At 37.0% G+C, this 16,573-nt stretch overlaps 1 long non-coding RNA gene across 1 annotated transcript; it reads right to left on the minus strand.

Moving 5' to 3' along the window:
* Window positions 1–245: 245 nt before the first annotated feature.
* On the minus strand, window positions 246–12,329 carry LOC121639651. Its single transcript, XR_006010229.1, has 4 exons — window positions 12,245–12,329; window positions 11,335–11,340; window positions 10,999–11,078; window positions 246–464 (listed from the first exon to the last, which is right to left on the minus strand). It is a non-coding gene; the product is annotated as an uncharacterized LOC121639651 (long non-coding RNA).
* Between the last annotated feature and the right edge of the window lie 4,244 nt (window positions 12,330–16,573).

A 16,573-nucleotide genomic window follows, 5' to 3' on the forward strand; every position in this document is an offset into this window, starting at 1 on the left:
AGTAACCAAAGTCCTCCCATTCAGCTCTTACCACTTCCTCTGAGACTCATCTTGGATGTTGTTTAAAGGTGGGAGGAGAGAATTTTGGCTGAGGTGAAGTACTGTATTTGTTTTGTCTGGTATTTCTTTGTACTATACTAGTATCGTGTGAAGGCTTCAGCAACAAGGAAAGAGGATGAATTAATTTCAGCACCCAGATTTATTTAAAACAAATCACAACAAAACAATAATGCATTAAAGGAAGCTTAACATGGCCTTAACCAATTTGTAGATAATGTTTATCATTCACTGTTATAGATACATCAAGTTAAAAGAATGATTTTGTTTAATTCTGACATAATATTCCCATCATCAAGTTCTGCTTTTTTCAGGGAAGCACATGGAAAAGTTCTCCACTCATCTCATGGCTTCACAGAGAGGACCTTTATGGAAATCTGTGGCTGTATCCCATAGTGATTAAAGAGCTCGTTTTAACAAAATGAAAAAAGCCACATTTTGTTCTTATTTTTTAATGGCAAAGTCATATGTACAATATGTTAACTGAAAGTTAATACAAACTTCTGAAGACAGTCAAAATAAAGTGAATTGAAAGTCTTACCTGTGCCAGCACATCCTGGAAATATGAATCTGACAGTTTAGTAAATTAATTTAATTAAATTTGCAATCCAACAACAAAATCTGTTGACACAATTATACAATAAGAGATGTATAAAAAATAAAAGTACAATTTAAACCAGGATTATAACACATGTTTTATTAATTGCACACATAATGAAAAATAAAGCTCAGCAATGAATGCAACAAATTCATTTACTTATTGGGCCCTTTTATTGCAGGTCAGACAATGTTTTGGCAAGATGGTGTTTGTTGACATGAAAAGATTAGATTGAACTATAATTTGTTTCATAACCTACCAACTTAAACTTATACTGAGTGATATTAAAACAGGAAATGACTGGTTTACATTTCTAGCTGAGAATAGCACAAGGAACAAGGAAATGTAGATGCAATCTCACATTTTAATAAGCAAGCTGCAAAACTATTTAAGGCTGATGTTTGACATTCTAATAAACCATATCAGATGCCAATAAGTGGAATTATTGTTTTTCCTCATGACCAGTCTCTGCTGCTGACAAATGATCCTTAATCCCACGCCAGTTGCTGGTTTCCTGACAACTCACCTGTTTTAAAAATTGGATAATTTTAAGTTCTTGCCATGAAAAGCCCTCTGATGTACATAATGTTGCATCTGTTATGACCTTTCTACTCCTCATTTAGTAAGTGGGGATCTATGAATGACCTTCAGCCACAGCGCTGCTTTTTCCTCCAGGTCGTTTCCAAATCTGCAAAACTTACTATATTAGCTCATGTTGTGATGGAAGCAAATGTAATTAAGTACTGATCAAGGCTGCTGTCAAGGCTGTACTACAGATGGTGCTTTTCATGGGAAATGTCGGAACTGACAAGATAAATGGCTGAAATAGTACAAGTCTCAATAAGTTTACTTGCAAACATAGTTTAAAAACAGCCATAAGTGTTAAGGAGAAAGCTGTCAGTCTTAATTAAAAACATCACTCTGTTTTGCTTTTCTCTGGTCAGCTAAGTATTGACTCTGGCAGTAGGTTGATCCCTTTCATGTGAAAAGTCTGATTCTGGCACTCAGTAATTCAAGCACACCTTATTTTTATTAGTTTCTGATTAGTTTAGTGGCAAAAACAGCATTTGTGTGTTAAATCTGAAAATTGGTGAATGTCCTCTTGTGCTTTTGATAAAAAGCCTCATTTTACATATAAACCCAATTCTGTTCTAGTTTCTCTGGGTAAGACATTAAACCTTACCGAGTCAGATTTCATGATACCACAAACCACAAGAAGAGCATGTCATATCCAACTACAAGAAATCATACCTGCTAGCTTCTCTTATAACTTACCAGAGCCAAATCCATGAAATAGATCCCTACCCAGCACAGTCCTTATGTCACATGAGGTAGTACAACAAACACGAGCAGAGGGGTAACATCCAATACAAGTGATACAAGTGAAACCACATTCACTAGCCCTGGTACTGCCTCTGGATACTCTGAAAGAATAAATCAGATTAGGAAAGTCCTCAAAAAAAACAAAACAACAAGCCTACTGGTGAGGAGCAGTCTTTTAAATTAAAAACCAAAAGAAAATCAGCACATGGTCTGTACTTACACGGGATACGCAAAAAACCAAGGACACACATTTACTTAAAAACAAACAACCAATTAGAAATACAGTTAAAATACACACCTTGCTTAAGCCAAAGTCATCCTCTTCGTGCTGCAATTGTGTAAAGGTTTTCTGGGCATGGCTCTATCCTTTTTATAACCAACTACCAAGTCAGGCAAAATCAGTCATTCAATTACAAGTGCCAGGCAGAGAGGAGGCCAACCTGAAGAACTGGTACTTCAACACTTAGATGCTGTCAAGCTGAACAGACTGTTATATGATGTTGGAATCTTGATGTTTTTCCTTGTTAGATTAATCAAATTTTTGTTGCCCGCTTTAACATTCTTCTAGATGACAATTTAAATTCAAATAAATTATTGTTTGGTAAATGTTAACCATCAGAATGCATCAAGAACAGCTACACTAGAAGTATCTTATTGTTATTGGTGATTTCATGTAAATACATCTGAGAGCTGTTGAACTAATTTCCCACCAGATGAGAAGTCAATTACATGCTACCGGAAGTGAAATAGGCAAGGCAAGGCAGTTTATTTGTATAGCACATTTCATGTACAGGCCAATTCAAAGTGCTTTACATAAAACAAAGGCATTACAGATATTTAGAAATAGTAAAAGACATCAACACATAATCATAATAAAATAATAAATTACATTAAAATGATTAAAAGCAAGATAAGTTAAAAAAAAAAAGTTAACATGCAGATTTCATGAATAGGCGCATGAGAAAAGAAATGTTTTTAACCTGGATTTAAAAATGTCTACATTTGGTGAAAGTTTAATCTCCACTGGCAGTTTTTTTCCATTTGTTTGCAGCATAACAGCTAAATGCTGCTTCTCCATGTTTAGTCTGGACTCTGGTCTGGACTAGTTGACCAGAGTCTTTGGATCTAAGAGCTCTGCTAGGTTTATATTCTCTGAACATATCACAGATGTATTCTGGGCCTAAACCATTCTGGGATTTATAAACAATCAGAAGGGTTTTAAAATCTATTCTGTGACTGACTGGAAGCCAGTGTAAAGATTTCAAAACTGGTGTGATGTGTTCAGATCTCTTAGTCCTGGTTAAAACTCTAGCAGCAGCGTTTTGGATGAGCTGCAGATGTTTAGTGCTCTTTTTAGGAAGTCCTGTTAAAATACCATTTCAGTAATCCAGCCTACTGGAGATGAATGCATGGATAAGTTTCTCTTGGTCTTTCTGGGAGACAAAACTTTTAATTCTGTTGATGTTTCTGAGCTGGTAAAAAGCTGTCTTAGTGATAGCTTTGATGTGGCTGCTGAAAGTCAGGTCTGAGTCTATCAACACTTCAAGGTTATGAACTTGGTCGATGATTTTAAGAGCCTGAGTCTCCAGGTGTTTGCCAATGCTGACCCTCTTCTCTTTGCTACCAAACAGAATAATCTCAGTTTTGTCTTCATTTAATTGTAGAAAATTCTCCTTCATCCAGGTGTTTATTTGCTCCAGACACGGACACAGTAAGTTTATTGGGCTGCAGTCATCTGGTGACAGAGACACATAAAGTTGTGTATCATCTGCATAACTTTGATAATTAATGCTATAGTTATGTAATATTTGACCAAAGGGAGCATATACAAGTTGAACAGAAGAGGTCTAAGGACTGATCCCTGGGGGACTCCACAAGTCATGGCCACTCGCTCAGACTCATAGCTGCCGATCATAACAAAATAACTCCGGCCTTCTAAATAGGACCTGAACCAGTTAAGGACCGCCCCAGAAAGTCCAACCCAGTTTTCCAGCCTGTGAAATAGGATTCTGTGATCTGCAGTATCAAATGCAGCAGGGAGATCAAGCAGAACCAGGACTGATACTTGGCCAGAATCAGTATTCAACCTAATTTCATTTAACATTTTGACCAGAGCTGTTTCAGTGCTGTGATGTGGGTGGAAACCAGACTGAAATTCATCAAGATTTCCACTTTCATTTAAAAAGTCATTAAGCTGGTGAAATACAACTTTCACCAGGTCTATAGTTGTTCATTATATAGGTGTCTAGAGTCCTTTTCTTTAGGAGTTGCTTAATTGCAGCTATCTTTAGGGGCCATCCCCACGATGCCAAATTGCAGTTAAACCATAAGACTTTTTTAGCAATTCACCCTTTTATCCCCACGAAATCAGGGATTAGCCTCCATGAAACCAAACATCAAGGTAGATTGGTTTGAAACCACTACCGTCTGTGAACCGTGAGGACAACGTAATTGCGCAACTGGAGGATATGATGTCAACTCATCTAAACTCAACAAAACTTTATTTATAAAGCCCTTTAAAACAACCACAGTAGAAACAAAGTGCTGTACATAAGTTGACAAAGCAACACAGAAAATACAAGAATGAACAGAGAAATAAATATTATAATAAAATAATTGTTCATTGTTTTTAAAACAGTTTAAAAACAATAAGTAATTTTAAATGAATAAACAGATTAAAAACAAATAAAACCAATAAACAAAAAATCCACACTACACTAAAACAGGAACAGTACTGGGCTGAAAGCCAAAAAATAAAAATGGGTTTTAAGATGAGTTTTAAAAATGGACAATCAGGAAGCTTGTCTACTGTGGAGGGGGAGCTCATTCCACAGTTTTGGACTGGCAACTGAAAGAGCTTTGGACTTTGGTATGTCCAGGAGCAGCAGGTCAGCTGACCTGAGGCACTGAGCAGGAGTGTAGGGGTGAAGTAACTCAGAGAGGTAAGGAGGGGCCAGACCATTTAAAGATTTAAAAACAAATAAAAGAATCTTAAAATGAACTCTGTAATGCACTGGCAGCCAGTGGAGAGAAGCCAGGATGGGGGTTATGTGCCCCTCTTACGTACTCCAGCTAGGAGGTGTGCTGCTGCATTTTGCAACAATTGGAGGCATGCAAGGGAGGACTGGCTAACCCCAAAATAAAAAGCATTACAGTAATTGAGCCAAGATATAATGAAGGCATGGATTACTGTTTCAGTGTTGTTGTTCAAAAAAAGGTTTGACCTTAGCCAGCTGCCTGGTGTGGAAAAAGCTGGACTTCACTACAGAGCTAATTTACAATCCAATTTAAAATCACTGTCCATCTTAAAACCGAAGTTTGAGACTGTTGGCTTTAAAAAAAACCTGCCAAAGGACCCAAATCAACACAGCGGGGTTCATAAAACACCATCACATCTGTTTTTTCCTCAATAAGATATAAAAACTTTAGGGCCATTTTCTTTTAAAGTGGCACATATATCTGCCCATCGTCTGCATAAAAGTGATAAGAGATGCTGTGCCTTCTCAGGACTGATCCCAGGGCCAGTAAATATAAAGAGAGAAGCAGGGCCCCAAACTCGACCCCTGGGGAATCCCATAAGGAAGTGGAACAGAGCTGGATTCAAAATTTCGAAAGCTCACGCTCATGCTTCTGTCAGAGAGATAGGACTTAAACCACTCCAATGCATTGCCACGGATGCCCACTAGGGGGCGTAACTGTGCCACTTCAAAGTTGTTGTCCATGGTGTGAAAAGCTGCTGCTAAAGACCCACTCTGGTGAAAATCATGTTTTTCATGTTGTTCACATGTCCATGTGGAATTTATTTGACGCTAGAGGACATAACTTGTGAAAAATTTGATTTCAAAATGGCTTCTCTGAATATTTCTGCTTTTAAATCATTGTGAACCAGTGGTGGACAGGAAAAGGCAAGCTCAGACAGACCCTCATTTACACGTCATAAACACACAGGACGAGGCCACAAGCTCCTGCTCCGCCCTCTCTGCCTGTGAGGGCGATGAGATGGGGGATCGACACATATGTGCAGTAGCGGGCTGTAATAATGAGATAAAAGCTAATCACATTAGCTTTTATTATTTACTGAAAAACTTTGAGAGGGCAGTGGATTAGGTTTTTTGGTCATCACAATATAACAAACCACATGTTGATTTGCAGTCAGCACTTCAGGAAGACTGCTTTACCAACTGGCAGCAGAAAAAATGGGTTTCGCCAGCAAGTCAAAATTAAAGCCGGATGCTGTGCCTTTTACCAAGACACCATCAAGTGGAGATCCTGTGTCTTTATTGATAAGTTTTTTTTTCTGTAAAGTGCATAATCCAACCAAGCCTGCCTGTTAACCTTTCAATAACATTACAATTTATGTTTCTTGTTCAGTTTTACTCAGCAGCAGCAGCAGCAAGACACACATGCCTTTTCATGTCAACTGGCTGTCAACGTAGCGCGTATGAATAACTCGTTCCGCAATATGTCTTGACCATGCGGATTACTGGTCGGTCCTCTCATCAGGAGAATACACTCCTCTCTCCAGTTAATGAAAATAAAGTTGGAGATCACAGACTGTCAGATTCTCCTACTGGAGTCAGATCTGCATTCCCCTCTGTGGTAATTGCTGAGTTGCTTCTTCATACCTGTCAAGTATCCCATTTTGGCTGCGAAACTCCCATTTTTTACTTGTCTTTACTGTGTTATTATTTTTTCATAAATCTCCTATATTATGATGCCGGGAGAAAACAAACTAAAAAAAATTCCACCACGAAGAGATGAACCCCACCCCCTTCGCCGATCGACCCAAGGAAAGGAACCTGTGACTGACACCTCTCTTTCTCCCCCTGCTGCCCTCTTGGCTCATGGTGGGTGCTGCAGAATTTCCCTTATTTGCAAATCCAGAACTTTACAAGGATGCTCTTTGCATGGCTAATTTACAAAACGAGAGGGCGCACAGGTCCAGGCCCGGAGTTGTCCTATCGGGAGGTTCAGAAGGATCCCTGGTGGGCTGCATAATGCTTAGGCCGGTGTGCTGGCCAAAATAAAAGAAGTGGTAAGAATAGGCGTCTGCCTGCTTTATAAATAATTGAAACATTGGTGCAGCATTGCATTGCAGCAGTGCGTAGTTCATTCAGTGATCACTCTGACACGCAGTGATAATAAAGATAAAACAAGTCCTCAAATAGCAAAGATGCGCTGTTCGATGTGTGTGTGTGTGTGATGACCACAACACATAAGCCAGCACATAGTGACGGGGGTAAAGGAGGGGAGCAGTGCTGAAAAGTGAGCAGTGCTGACTCCGCCCACAACTCAGAGGTAATTCAAATGAGCTACTGGTAATCTGCAGAAGCACAGTCCTGGAAAAGGGCACAGGTTTTGTGATTTTTGCCAAAAACCTCATGATCACAATTTAAAAACCACTGAGAACATTTTAAATAGTTCCAAATAAGCACTGGAGTGGGTTTTCAAGTCATATGTTTAATGTTTAATGACTGAGATGAGTGGTGCACCCCCTACAGGCCACAATATTGAAATGACAAAACTGTAACTTCTTACCAAACAAAAGGAAAAAAATGCACTTCTTTATAGAAAGCATGTTATACAGAACAAAATAAAACAATAAATCTAGTACATTCAACTCATGTTTTGTCTGGTACGGATGGAACTAATGAAAAGGAAAAAAAAATGTGTTTGAGACAGGCTGGTAGTAACTGAATAGTCTGTTATGTGTAGACACCAAATAGAAGTAAAACAACAACGTACTTCCCTTTTTCTTTCCAGAGTAATTCATCATCTTCCAAATAACTTAGTATACCATATAAAACACTCCACTCTTCACCCAGGAATAACAGCTAAAGGCTTCACATATTTGGCCCACTCTACATTAGGTACCTTGCAGCACAAAAGGTAGACATGTTTACATTATTGCATTTGTTCATTCAACATGCTGAAACATACCTGTGTAGTGGATTCCAGCATCTTCAAAATAAAGATTGGAACTTTTGTTTAATCCTGAATGAATTAAACATCTTTGAGGATTTTTCTCCTTACAGAGAAACACTCTCTCTCAGATTATGACTTGGTTTCCAGTTCCAAAGATCATCTCTCTCCATCCTGGACTGGGGAGTACTTTGTTTAAGTTATATACAAGATCTGGGAAGTTTCTGAACTTTAATCTTCTGCAGCAAATCTGTTTTTTTTAGTTAACGAAATGAATGTTTTATGACTCCCAGATGGTTCTCATCCGGGACGGCCCTTATTTTTCAGGCAATTTTAACTGGGCCAGGACATCTGGAAACACCACAATAAATGTTGATTTTAACATACCAAAGAGGGGTAATAAAACAGGTTTTCTCTGTCCACCCCACAGAAAGGAATTTCTTTGTCTGCATGAAGAGTAAAAGATTATACTTTTATTAGTTTAAAATGTTCATTTAAATATATATATATATATATATATATATTTATATATATATATATATATATATATATACATATGTGTTTCTTTTGATACCATGCACATGCATATAATCATTTTCATTTTTGTACAAGGTTTAATCAACAAGCTTGATTAATTTGTGATCTGAAACTTTATTACTGTGTTTGTTTAAGATATAACCTTCTTACTATTTGATTGTCTTTTCAATGATTCACTGATGATTTTGATGTTTCACTTAAGGCTTTAATAACTTGGACATGCAGATATATTTACAAAATGTTTAATTTGATACTCTTTACAAAATGATCAGACCAGCTCGCTGTACCTGCCATCTGACCCAAAACCAGCCCACAAGACTGTTTATTGGTCAAGATAATGGTCCCACATCCTTTCATGGGGCGGGTCATCAAACTAACACTTTTGGAACTCAGATCAAAGAGTTTTGTTCTCTTTTCAAGTTGGTTGGTCTGTCTGTCCTCAGCCTCTCCTGGAGTTGTACAGCCTCGTCAGACATGGCTCTTTTCCAGAGTCACTTAGATATGTCTCAGAGGTCCTAGAGACTAGATTTCTCAGGACACTTCGTCTGAACGCAAGAGAGAGAGAGAGAGATCCTACCGGAAAATTAAGTTTGCCGTGAGGTGAAGTAAATCACCAGATGCTAAAGTTTGAGCCTGCATTCAAGATGCAAGATTGATTATTTTCCATTTTGACCGTTAGTTCATTCTTTTTTTGTCCCAGCTGATACTTCTCTTTTTTTAAGTTATGTTTTTATCTTTTGGACTTTTAATATTGATCCTAGATTTTGATCTTTAGTTTGGATAACTGGTTAACTCAGGCTGACAAACGCTTCAGAACCAGTTCTACAGAGTTTTTTGGACTGATCCAAAGCTGGGCTGTTCTCTCCTGCCTACCACTGCAAACCATTCACTGTCCATCATCCATACCACCAGCAGAGCCGCGGGAGAGTCTGCATCAGCAGAGCTGCCTGATCCAGACCTTCGGACCACGACATGACGCATCTTCTGGCCTTCTTGGGAGTCGTTCGGGATCCAAACCACCTGTGCCAACTTACTAATTTGCCCGGGAGAGTCACCACAACGGTCGTAAGTCAGCTCGATCCAAACAGAACCGGACGAGTCCTACTCGGATCAATTCTCTGCTTGTCTGCTCAAGGAATGGTTTGTTTTCCGACAGTGACCTTAGCAGTTCTACATCTTAGATAAACGTCCAGCTTTAAACAGATGAGATTCAGTTTTCCCTTTTTTTCTTTTAGGATTCAGAGATCCTTTTTCAGTCCTAAACCTTAGTTTAATTAACACTGTAGGTAAATTAATTTTTGTTTTATTTCTTCCATACATTTCATTCATTCTGACACATTACATCGAAATAAGATTCTGGTTTGAAAACCATATTCTGCATTTTACCATGTTTGATTCATTTTCCCATGCGAAGTCCTTTGTAAAGATTTCCTTTTCATTTATGCATTATTAGACTAGTAATAAATATTTCACATTTATCCTAAACTGGTCTGGTTATTGTGAACTCCTCCTTTGAGCCATATTATGGGTCCCTTTGACTTAAGAATTCACATTGTTAGTGTCCTGAGACTGATCAATTGATAACTGATTGATTTGACTAGCTGAATTAGTTAATTTATTGAATTAATTGATTTAGTACTCTAATGGTGTCCACACAGCCATTAGATTAGTATAAAGCTATCTGTGTGGTGGTGCTCCCAAGGTATAATCAAAATTTTGACTAATAAGTCATAATTTTATGAAATTATTAAAATTAATAATTTTATTAAACATCTTTAATGTTTAATGATGCTAAATCGCTACACCTGGCTCTCATTAAGTCCAAGTCCTACCTTTTTCCTGAATGTGAAAGATGACCTTGGAGGGAGCAAAGGCAAATGATGGGATTGTGGTTGTTGAGCCAAAGTCCTCCCATTCAGCTGTTACCCCTCCCTCTGAGCCTCATCTTGCATGTTGTTTGAAGGTGGGAGGAGTAAAGTCTGGCTCAGGTGAAGTATTGCATTTGTTTTGTCTGGTATTTCTTTCTATATATTGATATAATACATGTAGGCTTTAGCAACAAGGAAAAAGTGGATGAATTAATTTCAGTACTCTCAGATGATTTATTTCAAACAAATAACAAAACAATAACAATGCACTAAAGAAAGCTTAACATGGTCTTAACCAGTTTATATATATTTAATCTGATAATGATTTCACTGTTACAGATTCAAAGAATAATATTGTATAACTATGACATTAAAAATATTCCCACCCTCAAGTTCTGCTCTTTTCAGGGAAGCAAAGGAAACAAAGTTCTTCTCCACTTATCTCATGGCTTCACAGATAGGACCTTTATGGAAATCTGTGGCTGTATCCAATATCGACTAAAGAGCTGGATTTAAGAAAAAAAGAAAGCCACACATGGACACTTAGTTTATATGTTTTTTTTCTTTTGTTTGTTTGTTTGTTTTGCACATCATAATCATATGTAAATTATATTATATTAACCATTAACTTTATCTATAAAGTTAATGCAAACTTCTGAAGACAATTAAAATAAAGTGAATTGAAAGTCTTACCTGTGCCAGCATATCCTGGAGATCTGAATCTGACAGTTTAGTAAATGACTTTAATTTCATTTGTAATCCAACAACAAAATCTGTTGACACAAATATACGATGTTACATGAAGTGATGAACATGAAAGTTACAATAATTAAAAGCTGTTTTTGCATTAGGCCATGCCTTTAGTTCTTATAATTTCTATTAAAACATAATTGATATTGGAATTAATAAGAAATGTATGAAAAGTAAAAGTACAATTTAAACTAGGATTATAAAACATGTTTTATTAATTGCACACGTAATGAAAAAACATAAAGCTCGGCAATGAGTTCAACAAATTTATTTACTTACTGGGTCCTTTTATTGTAGGTCAGACAGTGTTTTGGCAAGATGGTGTTTGTTTGACATGAAAAGAAGATAGTGTTAATATTCAGTGATATGAACTATAATTTGTTTCATAACCTACAAACTTAAACTTATACTGAGTGATATTAAAACAGGAAATGACTGTGGTTTAAATTCCTAGTGGAGAATAACACAAGGAACAAGGAAATGCTGATGCAATCTCACATTTTAATAAGCAAGCTGCAAAAGTATTTAAATCAAATAAAAATAGAATAGAATAGAATAGAAATACTTTATTAATCCCTTCGGAGAGCCCTCAGGGAAATTTGGGTATCAGCAGCAATACAACACCAACAGTAAAGCAGGACAAGCACAAGACACAATAAATACAGGTACAAAGCAAAATAGAGGCAAATAGAATGCAATAAATATAATAATAATAACAATAAGATAAGTTAAATAAAACATTATAAACAAGCATTGCACACAGTAGAGGTGGTACAGATTCCCAGTTCACTATTGCAAGTATAAGTTATTGCAACTGTTTGTGTGGGTTATTGTGCATGTGTTCTATCAGGCGGACTGCACACCTCCCTCTCCCCCCTCCTTCTCCCCCTCCTGCCTAATGCAGAGTTGTACAGTTTGATGGCTCGGGGGACAAAGGAGTCTCTGAGCCTGTTGGTCCTACTCTTGGGGAGGAGCAGCCTGTTACTGGTCAGGCTTCTCTGTGCACTGATGACAGTGTGCAGAGGGTGACTGGCATTCACAATAGCCAGTAGTTTTTTTAGTGTTCTCCTCTCTGCCACTGTCACCAGGGAGTCCAGCTTCATGCCAACCACAGAGCCCGCCCGCCTGATGAGCATTCATATGTTTAATTAATAAGTTAATTGGAAAAGCTGTTGTGTAGACATCTTACCGGTAGCTGCAGTGATGCTGACTCCACTGCTCCTGATGTTCTCAATCACAGAGAAAAGACTGAATGTGTACCACGTTCTGGCGGTGAGAGATGAGACTGTGTAGTTTACTAGTCCATCTCCATCTGGTGCACCAATGAATGTCTCTGTACCATTAAACTGGAGAACAAAGCTAACGTTGTTGGTGACTTTCCTCCACTGCAGAGTGATACTGGTCTCATTTTGACTTGATGGCCTGAAATTTTGAGCATCTGAAGGCACTGAGACAGAAAAGGAGCAGAGAGTTGATGTTACAATGATTTGTAGTACATTTATTTACTATACAATGGTTTACAATAATAATGTGAAATACCAGTAACTGCAGTAATAGTGACTCCACTGCTTCTGATGTTCATGAATAGAGAGAAGAGAGTAAATGTGTATCTAGACCCAGCTGTTAGACCTGAGACTGTGTACGTTAATTCATTTCCACTTGGTGGTGAAAAATATGCAGATGGGCCATTAAACTGGAGGAAATAACCAACATTGTCGTTCACTTTATTCCACAGCAGAATGACGTGTGTCTCATCTTTTCGCAACAGTGTGAAGTTTTCAGCATTCTGAGGAGCTGAAATGAAAAGGGAAAAAATAAATAAATAAAAATCAGGTTTAATGATAAATGTTTTCTATTTATATTAATCTGTTTTGCATTTGGATCACCCAGGAGTAAATTTTACACATATTTTACACATTAAACTCAACTAAGTAGCCCTGACATGATTTATTGCTTCTAGTGTATATCGTAATTACAGTTTTCGCCATTTCAGGTTGAAAATTGTAGCCTCTTCCTTTCATGAACATTAAGTTTAGTTTCAGTCACTACAGCTGTGGCCAGATGGCCATTTAAAAATATATTAAAGGAATTCTAAAATATGTGTTAATCAGCAGTCATAAATGTTTTTGTAATGTAGCCAGATTTTTTTTTTTTTTTTTTTTGGTAAAAACTATTTTAAAAAATTAGAGTAAAAAAAAAAAAAATAAATAAATAAATAAAATAAAAAACTGAAAATGTCCAGCAGAAAATTACCAGGACATTTTACTTTAATTGTACCAACACTTGGGAACAATTACAATTACATTTACATTTACCATTTACAAAAATGGAAAATTTTGTACTTAGAACATGTCTAAGTGAAATGGAAAACTGTGTTTTCATATACATCTTACATTCATGAAATGATCCCACACTGAACAATAAAGAGAAAATAATCTATCCAAATTTAAGTATTTACTTGGATTGGTGACAAGTGATTGCATTTAGTTTACTGAATATAAGTTAACATCCCAACAACATTATCTAAATAATTTAAATTTATAATTTAAACTTATCTTATCCACAAAATCAAAAGAATATAAACCTACTTCTGACCCATTACATACCCTCTTGTCTAGGGTAAAAAGGGAAGTAACACACAAGTCGGAATGAGGGATATCTAATAAAACCCAGTTTATTTACAATAAACAGAAACCATATATATATATATATATATATATATATATATATACAACAAAACAAGTCAAAAATTATTCCAGAATATCCACAAAATATCCAATTTCGACTGGCCTGAGCTCTCTGCAGTGTTATAATGTTGTATACTCAGACAAGTGAGCGGCGCTTTTCTTTTATCACATAAACGCATGTCTGCTTTTTCCAGTGTGTCACTACATTCAGTTTCCATGGCACTGAACGCAATACATGCATAACGTGCATAATCTTTTCCAGTTTGCCCAGTTTTGTTCCACGAGAAGAAGGCACACCCGCCTTCACTGCTCAGTGTAAGGCGTAAGACATCGCTGTGGAGAATACCACATTTTAATTTCAACCTGTGACACAAGAAATGCTTCTTTGGCTGTGAGGGAAAGCTATGTTTGTTCAAATTCTTGAATGAAACAATGATTAGACAGCAATGAAAGGAATTTGCCTTTGGGAGCCAGCCTTTTGCGCAAATGTTTGTATTTCTTTGTACAAATAATTAATATCTAACATGTGGTGTGAAAGGTAATAGTGGATTGTGCACAAATCTCCCACATTTCACATCATTTCCATTTCTCTAGATTATGTGTGTACGCCTGGGTCAGAGTTGCCGCGGAGGTAGGCACATTTTCCTGTCATGTTCGGGTTTCATAAAAGGTTGACTATATTTGGTGTACGTCGGTTTTTGTTCCTACACAAGCTTGATAAATAAGGCCCCTGAGCAGTTGACCTAAGGCACTACTTAGCCACAATGCATTCTTTCTTCCTGTAGATAAGTTATTGGGATACTAATCAAGGAATTACTCAGGTGTGCTACTTATTTTCGTTTACATTCTCACTCTATTATTCATATTAAATATCTCTTATCTATAAGCTCATATACTTACTAATAGTGTGTTGTGAAAGCTTGTGAAACAATGTGATTTATGGGAGAAGTGAGAACAACATGTGAGGAGGTTGTCTAAGTGTGTCTGCCAGTAAACAACTTGTGAGATGTTACGTTTAAGGGAACTTTCTAGGTTAACCGGAGTCCAGACGACATCCCTTGCTTATCTGTCTATGGTCTCTTTGTCCCTGTTTTCTAGAATATAAGAAGCTACTAAGAAGCCACCAATGACTGGATGTCAGAAGGCTGCAGACATCCACATGTGGTAGACCAGTGACTGCAGCTCACCCTATTCCTGCAACTCCAGCATTAGTCAGCAAAACTGTGTATAGCAAAAAGATGACCATAAATATGGGTTCAGAGATCAGTTAGAGAGAGCTCTGACTGTAGCATGCAGCAGACTCCATTCTGTATTAGTCCAGAGACAGGTAATAAGGGCCCAGAGCTCTGTTTGGACATTTCTAATAGTATTGTAATTAATAAATATTTGAAACAGGAGAAAAGCAGTTTGTTTTCACTGGCCTGCAGTCCACTCTGAAGGAGAAGAGAAAAACCCAAAGAGTCAGAAGGTGATTATTAGTACTCTAGTCTGTAGGGAAAGAAGTACCCGCCCAGTACGGGTGTGGGAAACTAGTACGCATTCTTAATGTTGGAAGGTGATACTTTTTTTTTTTTCTTTCTTCAATCCCCAGGCGTTTTAAAACCATACACACCTGTTACACATCTAAAGACACATAGTTGCTATGATGACAAGGGAATTTTCCCTGGTAGTTACATACATAACTTTTTATATATAATAAGTTGTTTCCTTGTTCTAATATACCAAACTGTACAGAACTGACTTACTGCAATGCATATTACTAAATATTGCTATTTAAACATGTGTTGTGGTGTTTAAATTGTGTATACCAAAAAGGGTTACATAGTTTTATTGGTCTTTATCAAAATGTAGATTACTTCTCATCCACACTAAACATGATGTTCTGTGATTAACTTAGAATTCGTCTGCCAGTCAGTAGTATCAAATAGTTTTATTGCATTCCTTAAGAATCTACATTTTCTTAACTGTTTGATGTTGAAGTTTTAGAGGAACTTTAAAGTAAATGTCAGGATGTTTTTAAAGATTTTTAATCTCCCCTGGTATTTCTTTGATAGTAGAGAGAGGAAACAGGGCACAAGCAGGAAGATTTAAGGGTCATGACCCAAACATGGGCCGGATACAGTGAGAATTTTAAACTTCTGTTCATGGTCAGGTAGCTTTGAATTTCCCTGCAAAGGGATTAATAAAGTATTTTTCATTCATTCATTCATTCATTACCTGGTCAAACAAGTGCCCTTATATTTAAGACTCTAGATGATCTGTTACTGTAAATTATTGTTACATTTACATATATCCTGGAAACTATACACATAAGGGACTGTTTCCAACTGAACAAAACTAGACCATGTGTTAATCAGTTTCTCTATCCTAAACTGTACAATACTTATGAAGATGAAATAAATGCAAATTAAACTCTAATACCAACACACAACTTATGAGCTGTGCTGGTTTGCTGCACTGCGATGGGGACTGCATATCACCACATACACTCCAACAAAGCAGTGGTTTATGAAGAGGTGTTGTATTGTCTTTAAAAAAAAGCATACTTTGGCTCCTAAAACTGGCTAAAGATTTCCTGGATAAACCGCATTCTTCTGTCAAGTTACCTGGTAGACAGATGAAGCTGTCATGATGATTCATTGCTAAAACTTGAGATGCCTGTAGGTTCGACTCAGATATCTCTTAGACCAGAGATTAATTAATTACATATTAAAGAGAAAATACTTCTTAAATCTTAGCAAAGTAGCTCATACTGTAGCTTCATCGTGTCCATGTAGAAGGGCTTGTAATGACTGAAGATTTGTAAACTTAAAAACATAGAATTTCATATG

The sequence above is a fragment of the Melanotaenia boesemani genome, chromosome 5, assembly GCF_017639745.1.
Source record: "Melanotaenia boesemani isolate fMelBoe1 chromosome 5, fMelBoe1.pri, whole genome shotgun sequence".
Lineage (NCBI taxonomy): Eukaryota > Metazoa > Chordata > Actinopteri > Atheriniformes > Melanotaeniidae > Melanotaenia > Melanotaenia boesemani.